Here is a 21,393-nt window from a genome sequence, read left to right on the forward strand (position 1 = left end):
GCATTGTACACGTTTAACACTAGGTTTACGGGACCCATTAAGATGACGCGGGTTCTAATATATGTATTTATAATTTACTATTACTATATTTTTTAAAAATCAAGGCCTTTAATTGATTTTTTGATAATCACGTTGGATTTAAATATGTCGAGTGACCCGAATGAGAGTACATACAACAAAATATGGAACTACAATTGACGAAGTTGTTTTTAGATATTGTAGAAAGATTTCAATCATACAAACACATAAAGCTATTTGTCTCGTATTTTAGTTATCACGAATCCATTTTGATACTAATTCATATATGTACGAGGGCCGTTTAATAAGTAACGACACAAATTGATATATAGCTCAAACAATGTTTATTCAATTAATACAATATTGTGGCTATTTTTCAACATAATCCCCCCTAACAGTTATACATTTGTCCCATCGTTCCTCTAATTTCCTTATGCCCCTAGTGTAAAATTCTTTCGATTGCCGTCGGAGCCACTTTCTTCTGAATCTTGACTTCTTCGTTGGAGCCGAATTTTTTGCCACGTAGAGTCTCCTTAAGGGGACCAAACATGTGAAAATCTGAAGGGGCAAGATCTGGACTATATGGAGGGTGTGAAAGAATCTCCCAGCCCAGTTTTCCAATGCATTCTTGAGTTTTCTGTGAGTGAAGCAAAATCACCGCTTTTGTCAAAAGTCCACGACGTTTAGTGCGAATAGCAGGCTTTACTTCGTTTTCCAGCATATTACTGTTTGGTCCCCTTAAGCAGGCTCTATGTAACAAAAAATTCGGCTCCAACCAGTGTGGCCAGATTGAGGTTGAAACGAACCTCATTCTCTCTCCAGGCTCTCCACCTTTATCCCCTTCCACTATCCTATTCCACCGTTCAGTCCCTATCGCGCACGCGCAACGTGTCTCCTATTCGCCTCACTCTATTTTCGTCGCGCAGTCGCGCAACGTGTCACATATTACTCTGGTCATCAGAGAGAGGGTACTTGTATTCCCCTCGATTCCTTTTCGATTACCCCTGTCTGGTAACACTGGCTCCAACGAAGAAGTCAAGATTCAGGTGCAAAAGTGTCTCCGACAGCAATCGAAAGAACTTTACACTAGGGGCATAAGAAAATTAGAGGAACAATGGGACAAGTGGATAAGTGTGGGGAGGGGATTATGTTGAAAAGTAGCCAAAATATTGTAGTAATTGAATAAACAGTTTTTGAGCTATATCAATTTGTCTCGTTACTTATTGAATGGCCCTCGTATATGTATGTATATTACTTATAATTGATTGCAATCGCCATAGCAGTTTTCACTTCGGTCGTGTGGTCTTATGCGCACACTATTGGTCTGCTTTTTATTGAATTTTAATTTATTTCGTTAATATAAATTATTTAAACAATGACTAACTAAGAATATGGATTGATACATTCTTGTTATAGAGTAAAGTTTTTCGTGCTCCGTAAACCTAGTGTTACTGTACCGCGTAGCTCTGGATTAGCATTTCGCCATTTCGGACGGGACAGAGGCGCGTGGGCATGACCACGAATCGCTTAAATAGTTGAATGTCCAGCGTTCACCCACGTGGATCAGGTACCTAATCTGAACTCCTGCGCGTTCGTGTCTGGAAGTCGGTTAATACCGGTTTTATTCGCACCTGGTAAACCGACACGTCTATCCGCGACGACGTACGACCTCGCGGACTGATAAAATCCGACGATTATTTGGCCGGTGTTTCTTTCACAACTCTTATCTTAGCTTACACTTGCAGTTTGCAGAGCGTCGTGGTTTCTCTCTCTCCGAGCGACTACGGTTCCCGAAGATTGCGCGCCTGTTTCACGATAGCGCGGCATTGTTCCCCATGATCTGTTTGCGATGGATCCAACGTCACTGGCAAACAGTCCTCGGGCACGCGAGAACACTTGCTTTTGAATTGGCGCCGTATCCCGAGACTGATTGCGACTGGAGCTACCTAATGCCCGTGATTCCAGATGCTTCTTACTATTATTACTAGACTGTCTATGCGTAAATTCAGTGACTCGCGTTATCGATAACTAGACAATGCACAATGGCGTATTTGACCTACAAAGTCGGAAAAAGTCGATTTCGAAATTTTGCCAAAGGTTGCAACAAACTGGAGTGAAATGGAAATTTATTTTCTTTCATAATCTGTTTACTAGATTATTGTTGATATTTTGTATGAAAGGTTTTTGGACAAAATATTAAATGTATCTTATTGTTAATATTTCGGTGTAAAATTGAGTCATGAATAGAATACTGCAACTAGTAAATATTAATCGTAATAAAATTAGAATATTAATCGTTTCTCAAGCAAAAATAAATGTAAAATGCTTTTTGAAATATCTACCGGACTCTGTCTTAATAAATTGTACACAGATTAAAAGAAACATGATTTCATTCGTTCAATTTTGCTCCTCGCTGTATGTGCAAAAATATTGGAAATCATTCGCGGAAGACTGTCGCCTTTTCCGCGCGGTTGTACCACTGGACAGTCGAAATGAGGCCGATGCAAGCTCGTGAACGGGATCGACGTTTGCGGAGAAAGCAAAGCTTTCGAACTAGAAACTGAAACTATCGCCAGAGCTGCCGCGGAGATTTTTCCCGGTTAGAAACTCCTGCAGATAGTCGGGAATCGAATGAATACGAAGTAGGTCATTGTTGTGCTGCGGAAGAGGCCGGCCGATCCATCGAGAGGAGTCAGGGTCGCACAAAAGATCGAGAGGGATCGACGATCTCTGCTTGGATAAGCGTTCACGCACGGACGGGCTTCTGCAGCACTGAACGTACCCGGACAAACCTGTGAACCTGCGACCTGCGTTGAACAAGAAAGAGAGAACATGGGGAGGATGAAAGCGGGACGACAGAGAGGAAGAGTTTCGGACCGTTATTGTATACGTATAACTGCACTCTAAAGTGCATCGATCGAGTGCGGAGAGTGCACCGTAATCGGATTTTGCACGCAGATCGCGCTCATCTCCCATAGCTTGTACAAGCTCGGAAGACAGTCAGAATTTCGATCACGGCTACGTGGCTTGGTTGCCGATAGTGTGCAAACATTTTGTGGAACAAACAACAACGTTGCCTCGCCTGAAGCAACTAGTGTTGCTGATCTACACTGGCTTCAATATTTGAACATTCTCGCTAGAACCACCGGATGGAAAATCCCTTTATTCCTCATTTCGTCGTTCATAATTGAACTGGTGGCTGGAGCAACGTTGGATATGAGATTTCTTTATGATCTATGTATTAGCTTTTATTGGTCTCACATCAAGATGAATTATTAGTGTTTATACAACACGATAGATTTGATCCTTTAACAGATCCTGTACATTGGCCCACAAGTGTTCGTACGCCCTTTAAAACGGAATAACTTTTTTATAATTGTACCAGGCGACCTGATGTTTTGTAAGCAATTAGAAGCATTGGTCTACTAAATGATGTGCAAAAAAGATTTTTGAAAATTATAATTTACAAGGTTACATGCAAAAATAAAAAAGGCATTCTTTAAAACTTTTTTATTTGGGCCCTTAATGAAAATATAAAATATATGTTTTGTAGATCTATTTAGTTACAAACATGCTGAAAATTTCATCGAAATCGATTAACATACACACGAGCTATAAGCAGTTAAATATGGTGGAAACCGTAGTTTTACACGACTTTTGATCAGTTTCTGCTTAAAATCCACAGAATCGTACATCTTTCGATGCGTATCGTTTTTCCTGCGTCAACCGATTTCGATGACATTTTCAGTATGTGTATAAATAGATCTACAAAACACATATTTTAAATTTTCATTAAGGGCCTAAATAAAAAAGTTTTGAAAAATGCCTTTTTTATTTTTGCATGTAACTTTGTAAATTATAATTTTCGAGAAATTTTTTTTTTCACATCATTTAGTAAATCAATGCTTCTAATTGCTTACAAAACATCAGCTCGTTTGGTACAATTATAAAAAAGTTATTCTGTTTTAAAGGGCGTACGAACACTTTTGTGGGAACACTGTATAGTATTTCAAAAAATAAAGTATTCAAAAGCTTCTCAAAGTAATAATCATAATATACAATATGTAGCTGCGATTCCTTGACAGCTATGAAGTAAAAACTATGTGATTGAAGAAAATGGAACGGAGAATGCTTCAATAATGAACAGAAATAATGAATGTGTATAGAAAGTCGGGAGATGAGTGGAAAAGTGACCCTCACTCTCTGCCAGTACCGGATTAGTCGCATGCACGTCTTCTACGATTTTCGACCGTAATCATAACAATAATTACCATAAAAAAAGTTGACCTCCGTTAGCGACCGACACCCAATTAGGAAACCCATAATTTATGAAGCATGACAATATTAATCATTGAACGGCTGAAGTCTTCCTGGTGGAGCAATTGAAAGCACGCAGCTCGTTCCGTATTTCGTCCTCTCCCTCTCGCGATTATACATTTATCTGAAAAGGCTCGGTCGAAGTTGGAATTCATGGTTCCGCGAGCGTTACCCTCTTCATGGGTGCAAGGACAAGGTTATAAATTCTGCATGACGTCGAGGGAATCTTTGAATTCGCTCTTCCAAGTGGAACTGTTCGCGTTTCACGGGAACGAGGAAGCTACTCTGTGGAACAGTGGGTGTCGAATTTCATTCCGTTTCATTGGGGATCCGTTTCCGCCATTGTGGTTCAGCGGATTGAGCTGGTTCGAGAACTCGCAGCCGAAACTCGCTAGGAGACAATCCGCCACGATTTATCTTTGGGAAAGAAGCTGGTCACGGGGTCGTTCGCGAGGAGATCGCGCAGCTACAAAACTTTCTTGCGCCATGGGGCCCCATGACAACCACGTCCATGGCCAAATATGGCCAGGTATGTGACCAAACATTGATTGAGATTAAAAGAAAGCATCAGGGTTCGCCGGCACCGGACCCAACGAACGATTCCGTGGAATGATTCAGCCCTTTGTTCCGGTCGATACCTGCAGCTCGTTTATTCGAGGACTGTAATCGTTGATAATAAACGTATTGTGCATTTTTATTCTGTTCTCCATCATCTTTGTTACTTTGATGGCTCTGCTTCCCGATTGTTACAAAATAACCACTTGTCGAGTTGCATGGAAGCACAATATGCTGATCATTGTGTTCGAAATGCGATAGGAATGTTATAAAAATTGTGTGTAATTTCGAGATTGTTGTACTGAAACTTGAAACGCCCATAGAGGTCTACTAGTAAGGTACAGTTACTCGAATAAATATATATTTTTAATATTGTACTATACGATTTGAACTGTTTTGGGAAGCTAGAGCAATTAGTTTACTGCAGGATGTGAAAAGAAATTTTTCCAAAAATTGCAGTTAATCGGAATTGTAGAAAAAATACTAAAAGTTGCATTTTACAACCTTTTATGTGGGCCTATATTGAAGATTTAAAAAGTACGTTTTGTAGATCTGTGTGAATTATATGCACTGTGAAAGTTTCATCGAAATCAGTTGATGCGGAAAAAAACGACAGGCATTGAAAGATGTAAGAATTCTTAGATATAGGCCGAAAATCGTAAAAATCTGCAATTTTTACCATCTTTAAATGTTTGTAGATCATTGCAACGTCGACCGATTTTGACGAAATTTTCAGAATATGTTTAATTAACACACATCTACAAAACGTATTTTTCAGATTTTCAATATAGGCCCACATAAAAAAGTTGTAGAATGCAATTTTTAGTATTTTTTCTACAATTCCGATCAATTGCAATTTTTGAAAAAATTTCTTTTCACATCCTGTAGTAAACTAATTGCTCTAGCTTCCCAAAAATGTTCAAATCGAATAGTACAATAATAAAGAAGTTATCGTCTTTTTTAGAGCGTCCGAATTGTATATTCGAGTAACTGTACATTAAAAAAAATTTTTTTTGAATTATTCTGATGACTTTCGCACTAATTATGTCTATAACGAAAATTCTGACGGAATTAGTTTCACTACTATACTTTTAAGTTTTTTCTAATGTTATTACTGTTTCAAATTACGTCCACTCATATTTGTTATAAATGCATAAAATCCGCTGTCTAATTATATTAAATTGCTAAAAATACATATTCTGATCAGCTTTGATAAACGGCAACGACATTGTAATTCAATCGACGCTTTTCGTCAATTTGCAAGTACTTTTCGACCACATTGATTTCTGCAAATAATCGCCGTTCGTATTTAATGTGCTCAATTAATTTCAGTTCCCCATTCAATGACCAATTTAGCATCCCTCTTAAATGTTATTGAATGCCATCTAAATGGGCTACATCGTGGTCCAGTCACGTTTCAGGACGTTCAATAACATTTGAAAGTATTGCGATCGTTTCCTGAGCGTGTCGTGACTTGACTGTCACGATCATCATAATGTGGGACAATGCTAATGTCAGATAAGTGATATGTATGAAGCAGATCAATGATTGGTCGTTTATCAATCTGTGCACATTGATGTGACACTGTGGGAAATTTCACAGAAAATAATATTTGTAAAGTTTACGCGTGTGGATACAACATTCGAACTTTCTCTAATTATATTCTTGTTTGAAGGCTTTCAGTCATTTATGTAAAACCAGCTTCATCCCACTTGTGTTCGGAACATTATTTGTGTATGTACACATGATTCACACACAGTGTGCAATAATGTTATAATAATATTCATTTATAATCATTTTTGATAAATAAATTAATCAGTTGTAGTTAGTCCTCTTCAAGAGCGAGTAAGAAGTCTACAAATATTATGTTATTAATTTGTGGAGTAATATTGCACTTTCATTAAATGGATGTTCAAGTACAATCTGAATTTCAGTATTTCAGAAAGCAAGAAATTCATTTCTTTGCAGTCTACCCTATTTGCTTCTAATTAACGGAATAAACACAATTACGCATTGTTATTTTATGTTTTAATTGGCGAGGCAGAGCCTGCCAGCTTTCAACTGAATAAAACTTTGGCAATAAACCATAATGCAAGTAAGATTTTAATGATTTTACTCTGTTTTCATTATACTTAATACACCAGCTCAGAAGAAAATGATAAAATATTACTATTTAATAATTAAACAAATTTTTTGTAGTCGCATAAAAACTGCAAAGGTTATTGTCGACAATGTTATAGATACTTCATTATAGTATTTTGTTTATTAATTTTGATCCTTCGATAAAGATTTCTTCGTTGATTCGTCGAGTAGATTGTTTATTAAAGAAATTGTCATATTGGTTTGCGGGAATATTAGACATCTTCTTCAATCACATTGCCTTCGTCTGAAATAACAGGATTGCAATCATAACCGTGTATCAAGATACGGAATATCGTAAAACGATCAAGAATTGAATCCTCTCGTTGTGGGCAACAGGACACCGCTTGAATACTAACTTTTTGCGTAAAGAAATATCGAAGCACTGAAAAAGGATACTGATCGAATAAAATGGTCGCGTCGTAGCATGGATCGAACCGGAAACGTAGTTCGCTTTTCCGTTTCGCTCGCGCTTCGTGATTCTTTTTACATGTCAGATCCGCACAGTCTTTCCTGTGCTCCATAAGTATACATATAAGCACATACATTCTTATCTACTGGCCCTAGAATACTTTGTGGCCATTGTTATATTAGACGGATCTTTAGACTTAGAAGAATTATTGCAAGAAACGAGGGTCACTTGGGAATTTCTTTCTTTAACAATTTTATCGGGTCCGAAACGTTATTTATACTTTGCAATTCTTTTTAATCTTTCTACTGTTTTGAATTACATTTTTTTCATAAATTTTTCTTATGGAGTATAGCTATAATTATTTTTTTAAATAATTTTTAGATGAAATGACAAGAACACGATTTTACGCATCTTACATTGTAACATCAAAGAAAATGCACTAATGGCGTTACATTGTACGATGTCAGGAATCAATTAACATCGTTGTCTCGTGAAATGAATTCTACCTAGACTCTTTCCTTCTGCCTCGAGCAGTTTCCAGTAGATTGAACGCGAGGGCCATTTGGTCTTTTAGTTGAAAGCGTTGGGCACATTTATTACCGTGACTTACTGCAAAAATTATTCGTTTCAAACTTTTTTATCGTCCATCCTTTGTCGGCTGGTTCAAAGGAATTTTAAATCAGTTGATAAGGTTTACGGTGGGTTATAAAACATCTGAACGATCCGTGATCTACATCTTGTGTTTCGTTCTAAAAGTTACAGTTACAATACACGTCAACTTGTCTTGGTCTTGTTGTCGATATTTTAAAAATTAGAAAATTTTGCTTGAATAACCATAAAGTGAAATGCATAACGCAAATTAATTTTTTTTGATGACACAGAGGCGAAGTTAGTAAAAGAAATCAAAGAGTAAAAGAGTAAATTTATATGAAAGAGAGGTGCAATAAACTATTGGCAACAGTAACGATTAATTACATTTTACATGTTTCTATAGCTTAATTTTCTCCTGATACAATAACAGTTTTTCAAGATTGTGCATTTAACATTTTTTCTTTTGAATCAATTTTCACAACCAGCTTCTTCCTTCTCCACATTATATTATAGTTAAATAGATTGCGGATTTTATTCATACCAAAAATGATATACTATGAAATACCAAAAAACTAAATATTAAGAGAAGAAATAAATGTCTGTTGAACCTTTGTTGCTCGTAATTGATGCAGATCATATTTATTTTGCATAAAGACCTGCAGTTTAATTATACAATTCATTAGGTAATGTGCTTTTCATACCGGGAATATAAATGTAAAACATGAATATTGAAGAGACTAATATGGGTCAAAAGTGAATCGATATTGATTTGCTACGTTCGCTGCTTTCCGTCGACTATTTAAGAGTTAACTAATTCATGTATAACCACTCGTGATTTATTTTTCAACCGGGCACGAACCTTTGCAATCGTCTAATACATTTTGCTAGAATAAATCATGCCGAAGTACCTATCAGAGAATTCTATAAATGGATTCTAACTGGATGTCGTTCAACGTGCACGTTCGATTCAACTTCCGCTCTCGGCGAGCACGTGTGAGCTGTCTTCCCGTTCATTTTAGATCTTCCACTCGATTCGACAGTTCGCGCGACACCGCGTCTCGTGGACAAGCATAAAAGCGTTGCACGCTAATTATTCTACTCGAATTAACGAGCGGCTGAAACCTGCGTAGCCCTTTCTCCACGCCGTAGATTAGTATCGGAGGGTCAATTAAACGGCGCGCATGCAATCCAGTTCCGTTTTCTCTTTTTCGTCAGCCCACCTCTTCCTCCTCCTCTTCTCTTCTCTTGTTTTTTTTCCAAGTCGTCCTTTTATTCGCACAGCACTGTTTCTTTCGCAACTTATTGTCTCGCGGAGGAAAAGGTGGACCCTCCGTTTTTCCGGTTAATAACCTCCGGTGTGATTCAAATTTTGTTACGCGGCGGTCCACAGTGGTGCCGAACGCGAATCTAGCTGGACAAAATTATTCTAGCATTACTTTAAGACTTGAAGCCGTAGTTAAGTAGGCTATTGGATCTACAACAATAAGTTTTGTGAAATTTTTTTATTGGGATTTATAGATGACTGAGTGTCGATTAACTTTTGTTGGAAACATTTTCTTTAAAGATTATCCGAAATGTTCAAAATAACGTGGTGACAATGGGGCATGTGCACCGAAAAGCTTCCGAACCGAAACTTTTCATTGATTTAGCTGGCCAAAATTATTTATAATGTTTAATGAGATCCCGCAACGTTTTCAAATCACATATAACATCATTTTGTATTTGTTTAAGTATTTTAAAAACATCATTTCATCTCAAGTGTTTACGTTTCTTCGCTGCTAATATCCTTCACAAATGTATCGATCCTTCTTTTCTTGCTTTTGTCAGAAGATTCATCAAATTGTTTCATTGGACGTCCTCTACCAGAATATTCTGCATCTACTGTCTGTATACTTTTATTTGGAAACTGCACTTTAATGTCCAACCACTGTTCATTTTTTTTAGGAATTGAGTTACACTACTTTTCTGCCACCTGTTCTTTAAATTTACGCAAAGTCTATCACACACTTTTCCAATACACTCCTTTTCATCAGCACTACTGTCTTTTAAATTAAAATAGTGCACTACATAATTATATACACAAGCACTTCTTTTAGCAACGTTCGCCTCACTGCGCCAAACATGAAATAGCTCCGCGCAAGAAATTTCAGCAGGCGCCACTAAAATGTAAAACACACAGGAGGTTGACGCAGGCCGACGATAATTTTTTGTAAAATGGTTCTGCCATCTGTAATCTACGATTTGAGAGTGAAATTATGACAAAGGATCGCGAAGCTTTTTTTGTGGCTCTACCAAAAGGTAAAGCAACTTGCTAAGACAGAAAATATAATACCTTACAAATAATGATACAGAACTCAATTATTTACGTAGATATTATTGGTTTTTCTGTGAAATATATAGGTACATAGCTTTCTTAGAATTATCCATATCCAACAAAGTAAAATAGGCACGTAAAAAATCGTAGGCGATGTTCTTTCGGAACGCTTGAAACACGACTGGCGCGTGCAATGGTTTGACACCCGTAAAAGCTCATTTTCCACCTGCTTTAACGAAGATCCAACAAGTTTCTCGCTTTTCTGTGAAAATGTGATTTTTGATTTTTATTCAGCTAGATTCGCGTTCGGCACCACTGTGCGGTGTCCTGAAATCGACGAATCCGCGAAGTTCTGTTTTATAACGGTAACAACGCGAACTCGATCAAGTATCGATACTCGCATGAGCACTAAACCTTTGTAAATGTCGGTTCAATTAGGAATTCTTTTATTTCAGCTACGGCTGTTGCGGATTTAATGCGCGTAGCTGGTCGTTGCGCCCGGTAATGGCGGTTTTATTGGATCGTAATTTGGTTGCACTTTTATAGACGGCTATTATTCAGTGGTCATTACCGAGTTGTTGCGCTTGTGGGTGATCTGCGCTTTTCGCATCCGTATTTAACGCGGGACAAAATTATAGCACACATTAAGGATTTTTATTTGTTTTCGCATTGCAACTGAAACTTCTTTCTACATATAGACTGGTTTCGCAAAATCAAATTGGGCTACTCTTTAGTTTACCGGACTCAAAATTTGTGCCTTCCTTCTATAAAACAGGGCAGCTGCAGATTGAAGTTTCGATTCTGTAGGATCAATCGTTCAGGAGTTATGGTTGTTTGAAGTTGAGCATTTTTCAGTGTTTTTGATAGGTAATGGCGGCGCCATATTGATTTGTAGTGACGATCGCGCGCCGCTTACCGAGCAGAACCGCGATTGTCACTACAAACCAATATGGCGGCGCCCTTGCCTGTCAAAACACTGAAAAATGCAAAACTTATGCAACCATAACTCCTGAACCATTGACCTTACATGATCGAAACTTCGACTGCAGCCGCCCCGGGTACTTTACTGGATTACATACCAAATACAGAATCATTTATGGGAGAAAGGAACAAATTTTGAGTCGGGTAAAGGAAAGTTTACCCTCAAATTGGATTTTACTAACCTGTTTATCTTTGTTTGACAAAAATTGCATTTTTGCCAAAGTCTAGCAAAGAGTAAGTTTGTTTTTTAACTTTAAAATAGGATAATAAAATAGAGTTACGCAACGAATGTATACCGTTGGAAAGGTATAGTTGCCAGTTACATTTTCGGTGCAGAAAGTATAATGATAGCGTTAACGGATAGAAAGCTATAGCCAATTTTTAAATTTTCATGTTATCAATTCCCTTATGTTTACTATATTAGTCATCAACTTTTCATGTTCCAGATATACGGGGAAAACCGAAGGACGAAAAGGTAGCAACAAGTATTCATGTAAGGAAATATACATAAGCTTATTTAAATTTTTACAAGATGAATAGAAATGAAAATAGGTTAGATTATACTTTTTTAAAATTTACTATTCACTTTTTAGTTTGGTTAAATTTAATTCTTTTAAAACATTTTCAATTTTTATGTTCATATAATATTATTATATGGAATTCTACTAAAACATTTTCAGTTCTTAATTATTTAAACAATTTTTATTCATTGAGCAATTTAACGAGGAATGCATTTATTAATAAACAAGAACGATATGAGATCGAGATTATCAAAATATGTTTTATCAAAGGGTACATTTTTGTAGAAATCTGAATAATTATCTGTTTACTGTATAATATCTCATTTGGAGATCTTATTATTTCACTTATAATATCACTATAATTTCCTATAGTAAAGATAAATTTATATCTTAGACTTTCATACATATTTTTATTCTAACTGTTGTCGGAGAAACGTGTATTACGTATTAATAAGAGTAAATATGCTCACAGCGCACAGTTTCGATCAAAAGAAAAGACAAAGCAAAGCAAAAGTTAACCTCTACGTTTCGATCCGGATTTGGATCATTTTCAAGAGAAATGCGTCTGAAAATATATACTGAATTAATATCATTGGTATTTAACACGGAAAGGAACACTGTTTATAAAATGAACCCTTAAGACACCTACTTGCTATGTATAAAGAATTTTAGAAGCTTGAACTAATAGAACAGAATTCCATGCTGGTCTAAATTGAATTGATCTAACGACCGTTATGAAGAACAACCACACAAATATTGGAACGACGCATTTGACATTCAGCCAATCAGACACAGTGATCGACAAGTTATTGAATCGATTCTTGGCGGTAAATTCGAATTGACGAAATGCCATACCCGACAGATATTTACGATGTGATCAAATATTTACGATCGTGAAACAACAAATTAATTACGTATTAATATTGTTCTTAACATGTTGAAATGATTGTAATTATTCTTGTGAGTCATGAATTATATGTAATAGTACAGTCGCTTCAGCAAACCTGTTATCCAGACTGAATCTGTGCACTTAGACAATTCCTTATCTACGACTGCAGATACATATTTCAAAAGTGACTTATTCTCCAGCGGTTTATTACCATTCCGAAATGGTTCAACTATTTTTATGCTGTCTCTTAGTACATAAACTTTTCGTCATGAATATCACAGATGCACCCGTCTGCATTTGATGCTGTACTTCTAAGTTTATGTACGTAGGTTATAAAAGCTGAAATTGTTAATATTTCTTCCAACTCCCCTCAATTTGTCCAGACCAAAAGTCTGCAACCTTCCACAGCCTTTTCCGTGGATATGCTTAAACGAAAAGTATAATCGCATTACATAAACAAAGGAGACTGAACTTTCTAATGGTATCAGCAATATTATATTACGTTTGCTCAACACTATGAAAATCCAACAAATGTCAGTTCGCATAAGGGTTTTCATACCTCAATCATACACGTATTCAGAAACATAGTAGCAAAGCGAGAACACGCACGAGGTTGCAGAACGGACTTACGCATTCCCACATAATGACTAAAGCAGAACAAGGGAAGCGCAATTTCTGTAATTGCATCCTATCAGCTAGTCATCTTCTGAATAAGCCGCAATTCACATATGAATGTAAATTGATCCAAGTTTCACTTTTTAACGGAACTTCACAACGCTTTTAAAAAAAGTAAAAAGTACACCACAAATTGGAATCTAAATGTAAAGTCTTGCCGCAAACAAAGAGTGTACACTTGCATGATAAATTGACTGCGGATTTGATACACTTATGGCAAAAACGGTTGTAATTTCGAACAATTAAAATATTACAAGAATTTAAGAGTAGAGCAATACACTTCTTACAATTTAATAAAACCGTTAATAAATAGATTCCTTTGTGTTTCCTATGTCTTACAATTAATGCAAACAATTTTTATTTTGCATAAAGATCCGCAGTCCAATAATATTGAATAAGCTAGTCATGAATAAATTTAGGTGGTACAGTTACGTGACTCACGGGCGGTAATTAAGAACAAAGTTAATATAAAAGGCTCTGAATTCATGGGATAAATAAAAATTTGACTGAGACTTTATAAGAAAACATTCACAGCTTACCCCTGGTAGAAAATATTCGATCAGAATTGTTGAATGAATTATTTGGGCGTATATAAATAATATTAATGAGTAGAATATTTTATAGTGTGTATATTAGACAAATATGGTATAGGAAGTGACGACACTTTTAAAAGGTATTAATTAAATGATGAATTGTTCTGATTTCTAGCAAAATCACTTCTCAAAAGAATTGAGGGATCACTTGTGCGAACCCGAAAAATTGGTCCCACTTTACGTGATCACAACTTAGTCAAACATTGCCGTATCGATATCGTTAAAGAATGGTTTGAAAGCCTGAAACCTCTAATTTCAGATGCACTGTTTCAAATTGTTGCTATGTTGGTTTTTTACAAAGTTATAGCGAGATGAAGACAACATTGACGGTTAAAAAAAATTTGGTGCAACTTTGGAACATCACACGGGGAGCAACAAATTTTGTTTATAAATCGCGTTAATATTATTTGGAAGGGCTATCTTTCCTGCGTAAATTGTGTGGTTGTTGAATATTGTGCGATTTTTTTTATTCGAGTCATTCAACATTGAAGTAAATATGGGCTTTTTAACTTCAACTGGCTCCAGAAAGCGAAAAAATTATCGTAGAATCTTGTGCAAAAAAGCAATAGAAAGAGCGTTTCTTTCCCTTCAAGGCACTCCTTTTGTTTTTTCAATTTCATTAACATTTCGATATACCAGGTTTTTCTGAAAGTATGCTTCAATGTTCCAAAGTTGCACCAAATTTTTTTTAACCGTCAATGTTGTCTTCATCTCGCTATAACTTTGTAAAAAACCAACATAGCAACAATTTGAAACAGTGCATCTGAAATTAGAGGTTTCAGGCTTTCAAACCATTGTTTAACGATATCGATACGGCTATTTTTGACGGAGTTATGATCGCGTAAACTGGGACCAATTTTTCGGGTTCGCACAAGTGATCCCTCAATTCTTTTGAGGAGTGTATTACATAAATTGCTTACCTAAATGCAAACGATTTTTATTTTGCATAAAAATCCGCAATCTAATGATAAATGATGAAATCGGATTTTTAATAAGTTTTTGCTTTTGTGTAGCTCATTTTAGTTCTCTGAAACAAGAAAATTGAAGTTTCATATGTGCAGAGGATTTTTGTTTCGATGGGGAATGTAACCCAGTTAAACTAAACCCGAAATAAAGACGATCTATCTCCGAAAAATATTTTGACGAATTTTCGATTGCTAGCACCACGAGAACGGGGGGGGGGGGTGGTCAATATTTGAACGGCGTAATAAACGTGTCCAGTTTCGTCTCGCTCTTTCAGGAGAACCTGGAATCTTAGAAGACCACGTGGGTCGTTACGAGGTGCTATAACTAGAAATTATAGAGGAACAGTTCCGACGTGTTCCTCCTGTATCATTGCGCGCGTGAATTTCATCGTTCGCTGAAAGCGTCACCTCGAAAGGACTCGTGCAAAAGGAATGAGAGTCCGTCAGCGAGGCGAGGACAGGGCGCAGACGAAAAACGAACAGGCCGACCGAACGAGGAGGCTAGAATACGGGAATAGCTAGCTGTGCCGTACGTGGGCAACCGTACTTAGAGCACTGACAGTTTCTACATCTAAATATAGAATTTCGATCGCTTTGCCGAGGACTTGACGTTACACATCCGTTCGATATCCTATTCCGGTTGCCCTTTTTACGGGCCTCGTCGCAATCAGCATGGTGAACGTCCCACCGACCGGACCGTTTCTTCAACTTCGAAAACTTGCTTCTCACGATATTCCATCGAGGACTATGTTCTCGTCACCAGCGCCGGTCAAATGATCGATCTCGGATTTTCTATTCTGAAATTATTAAAACTTTCTTTTAGGAAATGATTCAATGAATTTGTTAACTCGAACATATATTATTATGACAAAAGTAGTGACAAAGCGAAACAAATTTAATCTTGACGTTCTTACACAAATTCTTTGCATACAAATTTCGAAGTTCTGATACCTCCATGTTTTTGTTTTTAAATGATTTTTGTACTCTTCAAAATAAATGAAAATTAGCTGAAGCAAGGTTTAATGGATATGGCTACCTATAAAATTTTTTTCTATATCTACATATACCTATGTATTTTCTGTACATACATATACATTTTGATTGCTGCAGAACCCAAGCATCTGCAAAAATAATGATTGACTTAAATCCGACTTTTTAAATCAAATCAAAAAGTTAAAATTAAATAAAAGTTTAAATCAAATCAATTTAAAAAGATCACTTTAGTTCACTGAAGTTGTACTACAGTTTCTAAAAACCTTCAAAGTTGAAGGGTACAAAAAATTCGATAAAATTCCTTGCTGTACCAGCCAATCAAACTTCCAATCAAACAAAATTAGTACAATAAATTCAGTTTCGCTTTAGATTTTCGTTACTATAAAAATATAAATCAAATATCCGCAATTTAATAATAATCCTCGTTACCATATCAATTTCTCGGCAACTCCGTAACCACCGAATAGTCAAATTGTGATAATCCCCAAAGGTACGCACACGTTGAAACTAATGCGACTACGCCAAAGCAGTCGAAAATTGAAAAGCGAGCGATTCACCGGGCGGGGGGTTCAAACTGTTCAAACGAACCGAAAGTGCATCCAGGTGGAAACGAAGATTTCAGAGAAACTGAGAGTCTCGGTGGTGCTCTATAATTAGGAGCCGGTATCGATGTTCTTTAAGAAGTGAGACACGCACCGAACAGAGTAACGCCGCAAGGTACATCGACCCTGAAATCAATATTTCTATTAGGCTCTGTATCAACGTCTGCTTATACAGTTGCGTTTGAAATCCTCCGCCTCGGTTCCCACCCCCGCCGCCCCGCGGCTACACCCTCGACCAGCTTCTGTTTCTCTTGGTTCTCACTTCAGGTTGTTCGCGATGCAAACGGTGCATGCGGTGCAAGCGGTGCACGCGTTGCACGCGGTGCGTTTGCACGAATGTTCTCGTTCTCGTTCGCGTTGCGTGACGAGCGCGAGCGTTACCGCCGGCTTTGAACGCGGCCACAAAGTCATGGCTGCGAGAGAAAACTCTTTCCCGTAGACTGTAGACTGTAGACCATTGACCCTTTCCGCGTGCGCACGGAAACAAGCCAATGATACCGATCAACCATTTAACCGAGCAATCATTTTTTCGACGAAACCGTGAAAATTCTCCCGTTGCTGCGAACGCATGCCAAATGCCTTTGTCCAAGACTATGCTTGTGCTATCGATCACTTTGACGCACGGAAAAATTTCAAATCGACTACAGAGTTAACCCTCTCCGGATCAAAAATATTTTAGATCGAGCTAAAAATCTGAAAATTTGTTGTAGGCTAATATGATAGTGCTTAAGCCAGGAAAAATAATGTTTTTCATCTGAGATGCTCCATCTGGCTTGTAGGTCAATGTTGCCACATATAATCACACAATAGTTCTATAAAAAAAATTTCATAAAACACTTATTTAGATTTGTATCAATACTCACCATTTTTTTTTTAACCAATCCGATCACACCATATTTTATTTTTGCTACTGAACCCACATTTTCCTACTGCCCCACTGAACCGAAAAACTTTCTGCCTGAAACATTTTCTTATACATATTACTATTGGGTTGGCAAGAAAGTAATTTCGGTATTTTAAAGTGAAATAAAACCGAATTTCTTTATGCAGCGATGAACTTTAATCAATAAAATATTTTCTTATTTATTCTGTTTGGCAAAAGGTCATCGAGCAAGAGCGAGAATATCTTATTCTCTCTTTAAAATTAATTGCTGGGCTAAAAAATTTGGGATCTATGTTTCACCTTAAAATATCGAAATTACTTTCTTGCCAACCTAATAAAAACAACGGAGATATTTTCGGTGTCTCTGGTGCCTTCCCCTGTATACATACAGTAAAGTCGCGATAGTTGTCAGGTGCGCCTACCCACTCCACTGCCGGCCAACGCCGCAGGGCGGCGATGATTGATCTCGGCCCGGATATATCTCGGGTAAAACTTCTTTATTTTTCATTATTTTTTTATGGGACTTCCACCAACTTATTTCTGGCGTTTTTCGGATTAAGATAACACCAAACACGATATAATTTCAACTGTATTTAGTGGTCCAATCGACGATGAAAGTTTCGCGCGCAAGGAAGGACAGCGTATGGGAAAGAAAGAGACGCGAACAGTCGCCGTCGCCGGCACAGTTCAAAGACCCAATGCTTCTAATTGATTATAAAAAATCAGGTTGTTTGGTACAATTATAAAAAAAGTTATCCTATTTCAAAGGGCGTACGAATACTTCTTACACCCATTGTATACACGTATTCGTGATTGTGTAAAGTTTCATGTGATGGAAAGATCGATACACACGTTTTCTTTTATCTTGCAATTTCATTAAATCGTCGACAAAAGAACCGCATATACATATATTTAATTACTAGCTGAGCCAACGTTTACCGCCTGGTAACAACACTCGGCAAAATTAATTAATGAAAAATCGAGGAGACCGATCCTTCAATATGTTTACTGGCAAAGTCTCACGATGTAATTAATCGTTTGGTATAATTATAACGTCAGTTTTTCCCCGTTTACGCCTGCAGATAACGATTTCTCCTAGAAATTCGTCATTGACCAGAACGAACTTCGACGCGCGAACAAAGAATTCACTCATTCAGCATCGGTGAAAGATACTGATGAGTTCCTTCGATTGTACACAAGGATACACAGCGTATCGTCACAATTATTCATTCACCAGTTGCTCATTCGTGCGATTAGTGAACGTGCACGTCGCACGATTTACAATTCTATGGGAATTTTTTCTTATCGGTGAACTTTGTACATATTTTGTAACCACACACCTAACTTTGTACGTTCGTAGTAGTTGTTTATGTTGTTTTTTGCAATATGTTCCATACAGTTTAGAAAGAGTTTTTATTGAACTTCAAGAAGAATCCAAGAAAAATTTGTCCCTTCCTTCAATAATTCTAACGAATTAATAATCGATAATCTTAAATTCTTTTTATCATTCTATTGTTTCATGCTTCAAGTACTTCTCATTCTTGTCATACATGCATAAAGTCCGCTGTCTAATAAATTAGATTAAATATTATTGATTTATGATTCCAATCATTATTGGATTGCTCTAGTTAATATTGGTTAATAGTAATGTTTCAGGAAAAGGAATTATTTTAATATTTGCTACTCGAAGTAGTCGATTATTTTATAAGTAAATTATTTGTTAATTATTATATTTTGTATAAGATTTTAACATTTATTCCAATATGTTTATATGTAGAAAACACAGTTGCTATTTTCGTATTTATCACGTACAGTAAGGAGCATAACTGATTCAACACACTTTAAATCAGAATAACTTTTGTATGAATGCACTAAACGACTTCAATTTCTCTGTAAGGCTAGAAGTAAATATTTTTTTTTGAAAAAATGCATTTGCTCGGAATTGCGAAAAAAAATAGTAAAAATTGATTCATACTACTTTTTTAGCTGGGCCAATAACGAAAATTTAAAAGATGTGTTTGATCAGCTCGTATAAATTATATACGCTCTGAACATTTCATTGAAATTGGTTCATTGGTTCACGAGCTATAAACGATCAAAACTATTTTTTTTCGCAATTCTGACCAAATGCATTTTTCCAAAATATTTTTTAGACGTCATTTACTAAACTAATTCTTCTAGCCGTACAGAGAAATTGAAGTCGTTTGGTCCATTCATACAAAAGTTATTCTGATTTAAAGTGTGTTGAATCAGCTATGCTTGTTAGTGTATTTAACTTAGTTTATTTGTGTGCGAAGTTTCACAATTTTTGAATTTGAGGGTTCGATCACATCCCTTGTAAGTTATAGAAAAGTGAATTTATGTAAATTCACTTGTGTGAATGAACTTTACGTAAAGCTCCGCATATTTACGCATGGCTAAATTTAATTTTGCAATCGACACTTTAGAGAAAGAAATCTCCCTCGGAAATCCAAAGATAGCAGCATGTAAGAGACACGATCGATCGCCGGTGTTCACAGATTGATTGCCATATTTCCTGCTTTCTCTCAAATCTTATTTTCTTCATATCCTCGGCAATATCTTCACGAGTCTCCTATCACATAGATGTAATGTAGCTGAGTGCATAACAGAATCAGTGGCGAATCAATCTTCGTTGCGTTCTGCAAAATGGAGGAGCATCGATATGCGTTGTCGGGCTCGATTGGAGTAATTGAAATTGATAACAGCCACAAGGCCAACCAATTGTTAATATACGTCAATTTTGCGAAACTCTATATTGTCTGCGCCCTCGGGTGAAACTGTTTTTAAACCGATGAAACGGAACACGTTTTTTCTAGGCTATTAAAACATCATCGATATTACTCCCCCAACAGAAAATTTCATTTCATGAGAGAACAATTCACACTCCCTTTTCCGGAATCAGCGTTTAAATATTTCCACGAAGCACAATTCATTCGACATCCATTGTAGTTCGATCAATTTTTATAACCGGTGACATTGTGGATTTTATGCAGGTATAAATAAACAGCGCATTGTATGTATTTATCATAAAAATGAGTAGATCAAACGCAAAACAGAAAAATATTTAAAGAATTTGAAAATACTGCTTTATCATTTTTAACTGTATACAATTATTAAGAAAATAAATAAATGTCTATGTAGCTCTTTTATGTTGCAATTAACGCGGGCAATGTTTACTTCGCGTAAAAGCTCACAGTTTAATTATAACGGACACGGTCGAGTTGAGTAAAGTGAAACAAACACGTTAATAAAATTTCACTTTGATTTCATTGGACTATTTAATCTTTTTATTATTTTTACACGCTTGACTGTAATGTTATAATTCTTTTTGTACTTGAAATAATTGTACTGTACGTTAAAAGCTATAAATTTCATGCAGTACATGGTACTAGTACTGCGAATCTTTATGTAAACTAAAAATTGTCTGCGTTAATTGAAAGAGAGGGCAGTCAAATTTTCCCGATCAGACGCGGAATATTTACCTAATAAAAATATATTTGCATTGTAAAACTCCACGAAATACTTGATAAAAATAACAAGAATTCAGAGTAGCTAAGACTTTTAACGTTCATTCGTTAATTTATACAAGTGGCTCTAAGTATTTAATCACTAGACTCTGGATCTTTAGGTACAGTGACTCCCATTAATATTCGGGCGCTCTAAAAAACGCGATAATCTTTTTAATATTGGTCTGTACGATTCAAACTTTTTTCGGAAGCTAGAACACTTAGTTCACTACAGGATGTGAAAAGAAATTTTTTCGAAAATTGCAATTGGTCGGAATTGTAGAGAAAATACTAAAAGATCCATTTCACAACTCTTTTATGTGGGCCTATATTGAAAATTTATAAAAACGCGTTTTGTAGATCTGTGTCAATTAAACATATTCTGAAAATTTCATCAAAATCGGTCGACGTTGCAATG

General features: G+C 36.4%; 1 protein-coding gene across 4 annotated transcripts in view; it reads left to right on the forward strand.

The window, feature by feature from the left end:
* The window catches only part of LOC143213288 (uncharacterized), a 331,704-nt gene that overhangs the window by 46,916 nt on the left and 263,395 nt on the right, over positions 1-21,393 (forward strand). For 2 of the 4 annotated variants that reach the window (XM_076432999.1, XM_076432997.1), the window contains one exon: positions 11,774-11,820. The exons of 1 other annotated variant lie outside the window; for it this stretch is intronic. The gene's annotated coding sequence lies outside the window, so the exon portion shown is untranslated. The remainder of the gene's footprint in view (positions 1-11,773; positions 11,821-21,393) is intronic. One more of the 4 variants, XM_076432998.1, reaches the window with a different exon arrangement.

Source organism: Lasioglossum baleicum, chromosome 11 (genome assembly GCF_051020765.1).
Source record: "Lasioglossum baleicum chromosome 11, iyLasBale1, whole genome shotgun sequence".
Classification (NCBI taxonomy): Eukaryota; Metazoa; Arthropoda; class Insecta; order Hymenoptera; family Halictidae; genus Lasioglossum; species Lasioglossum baleicum.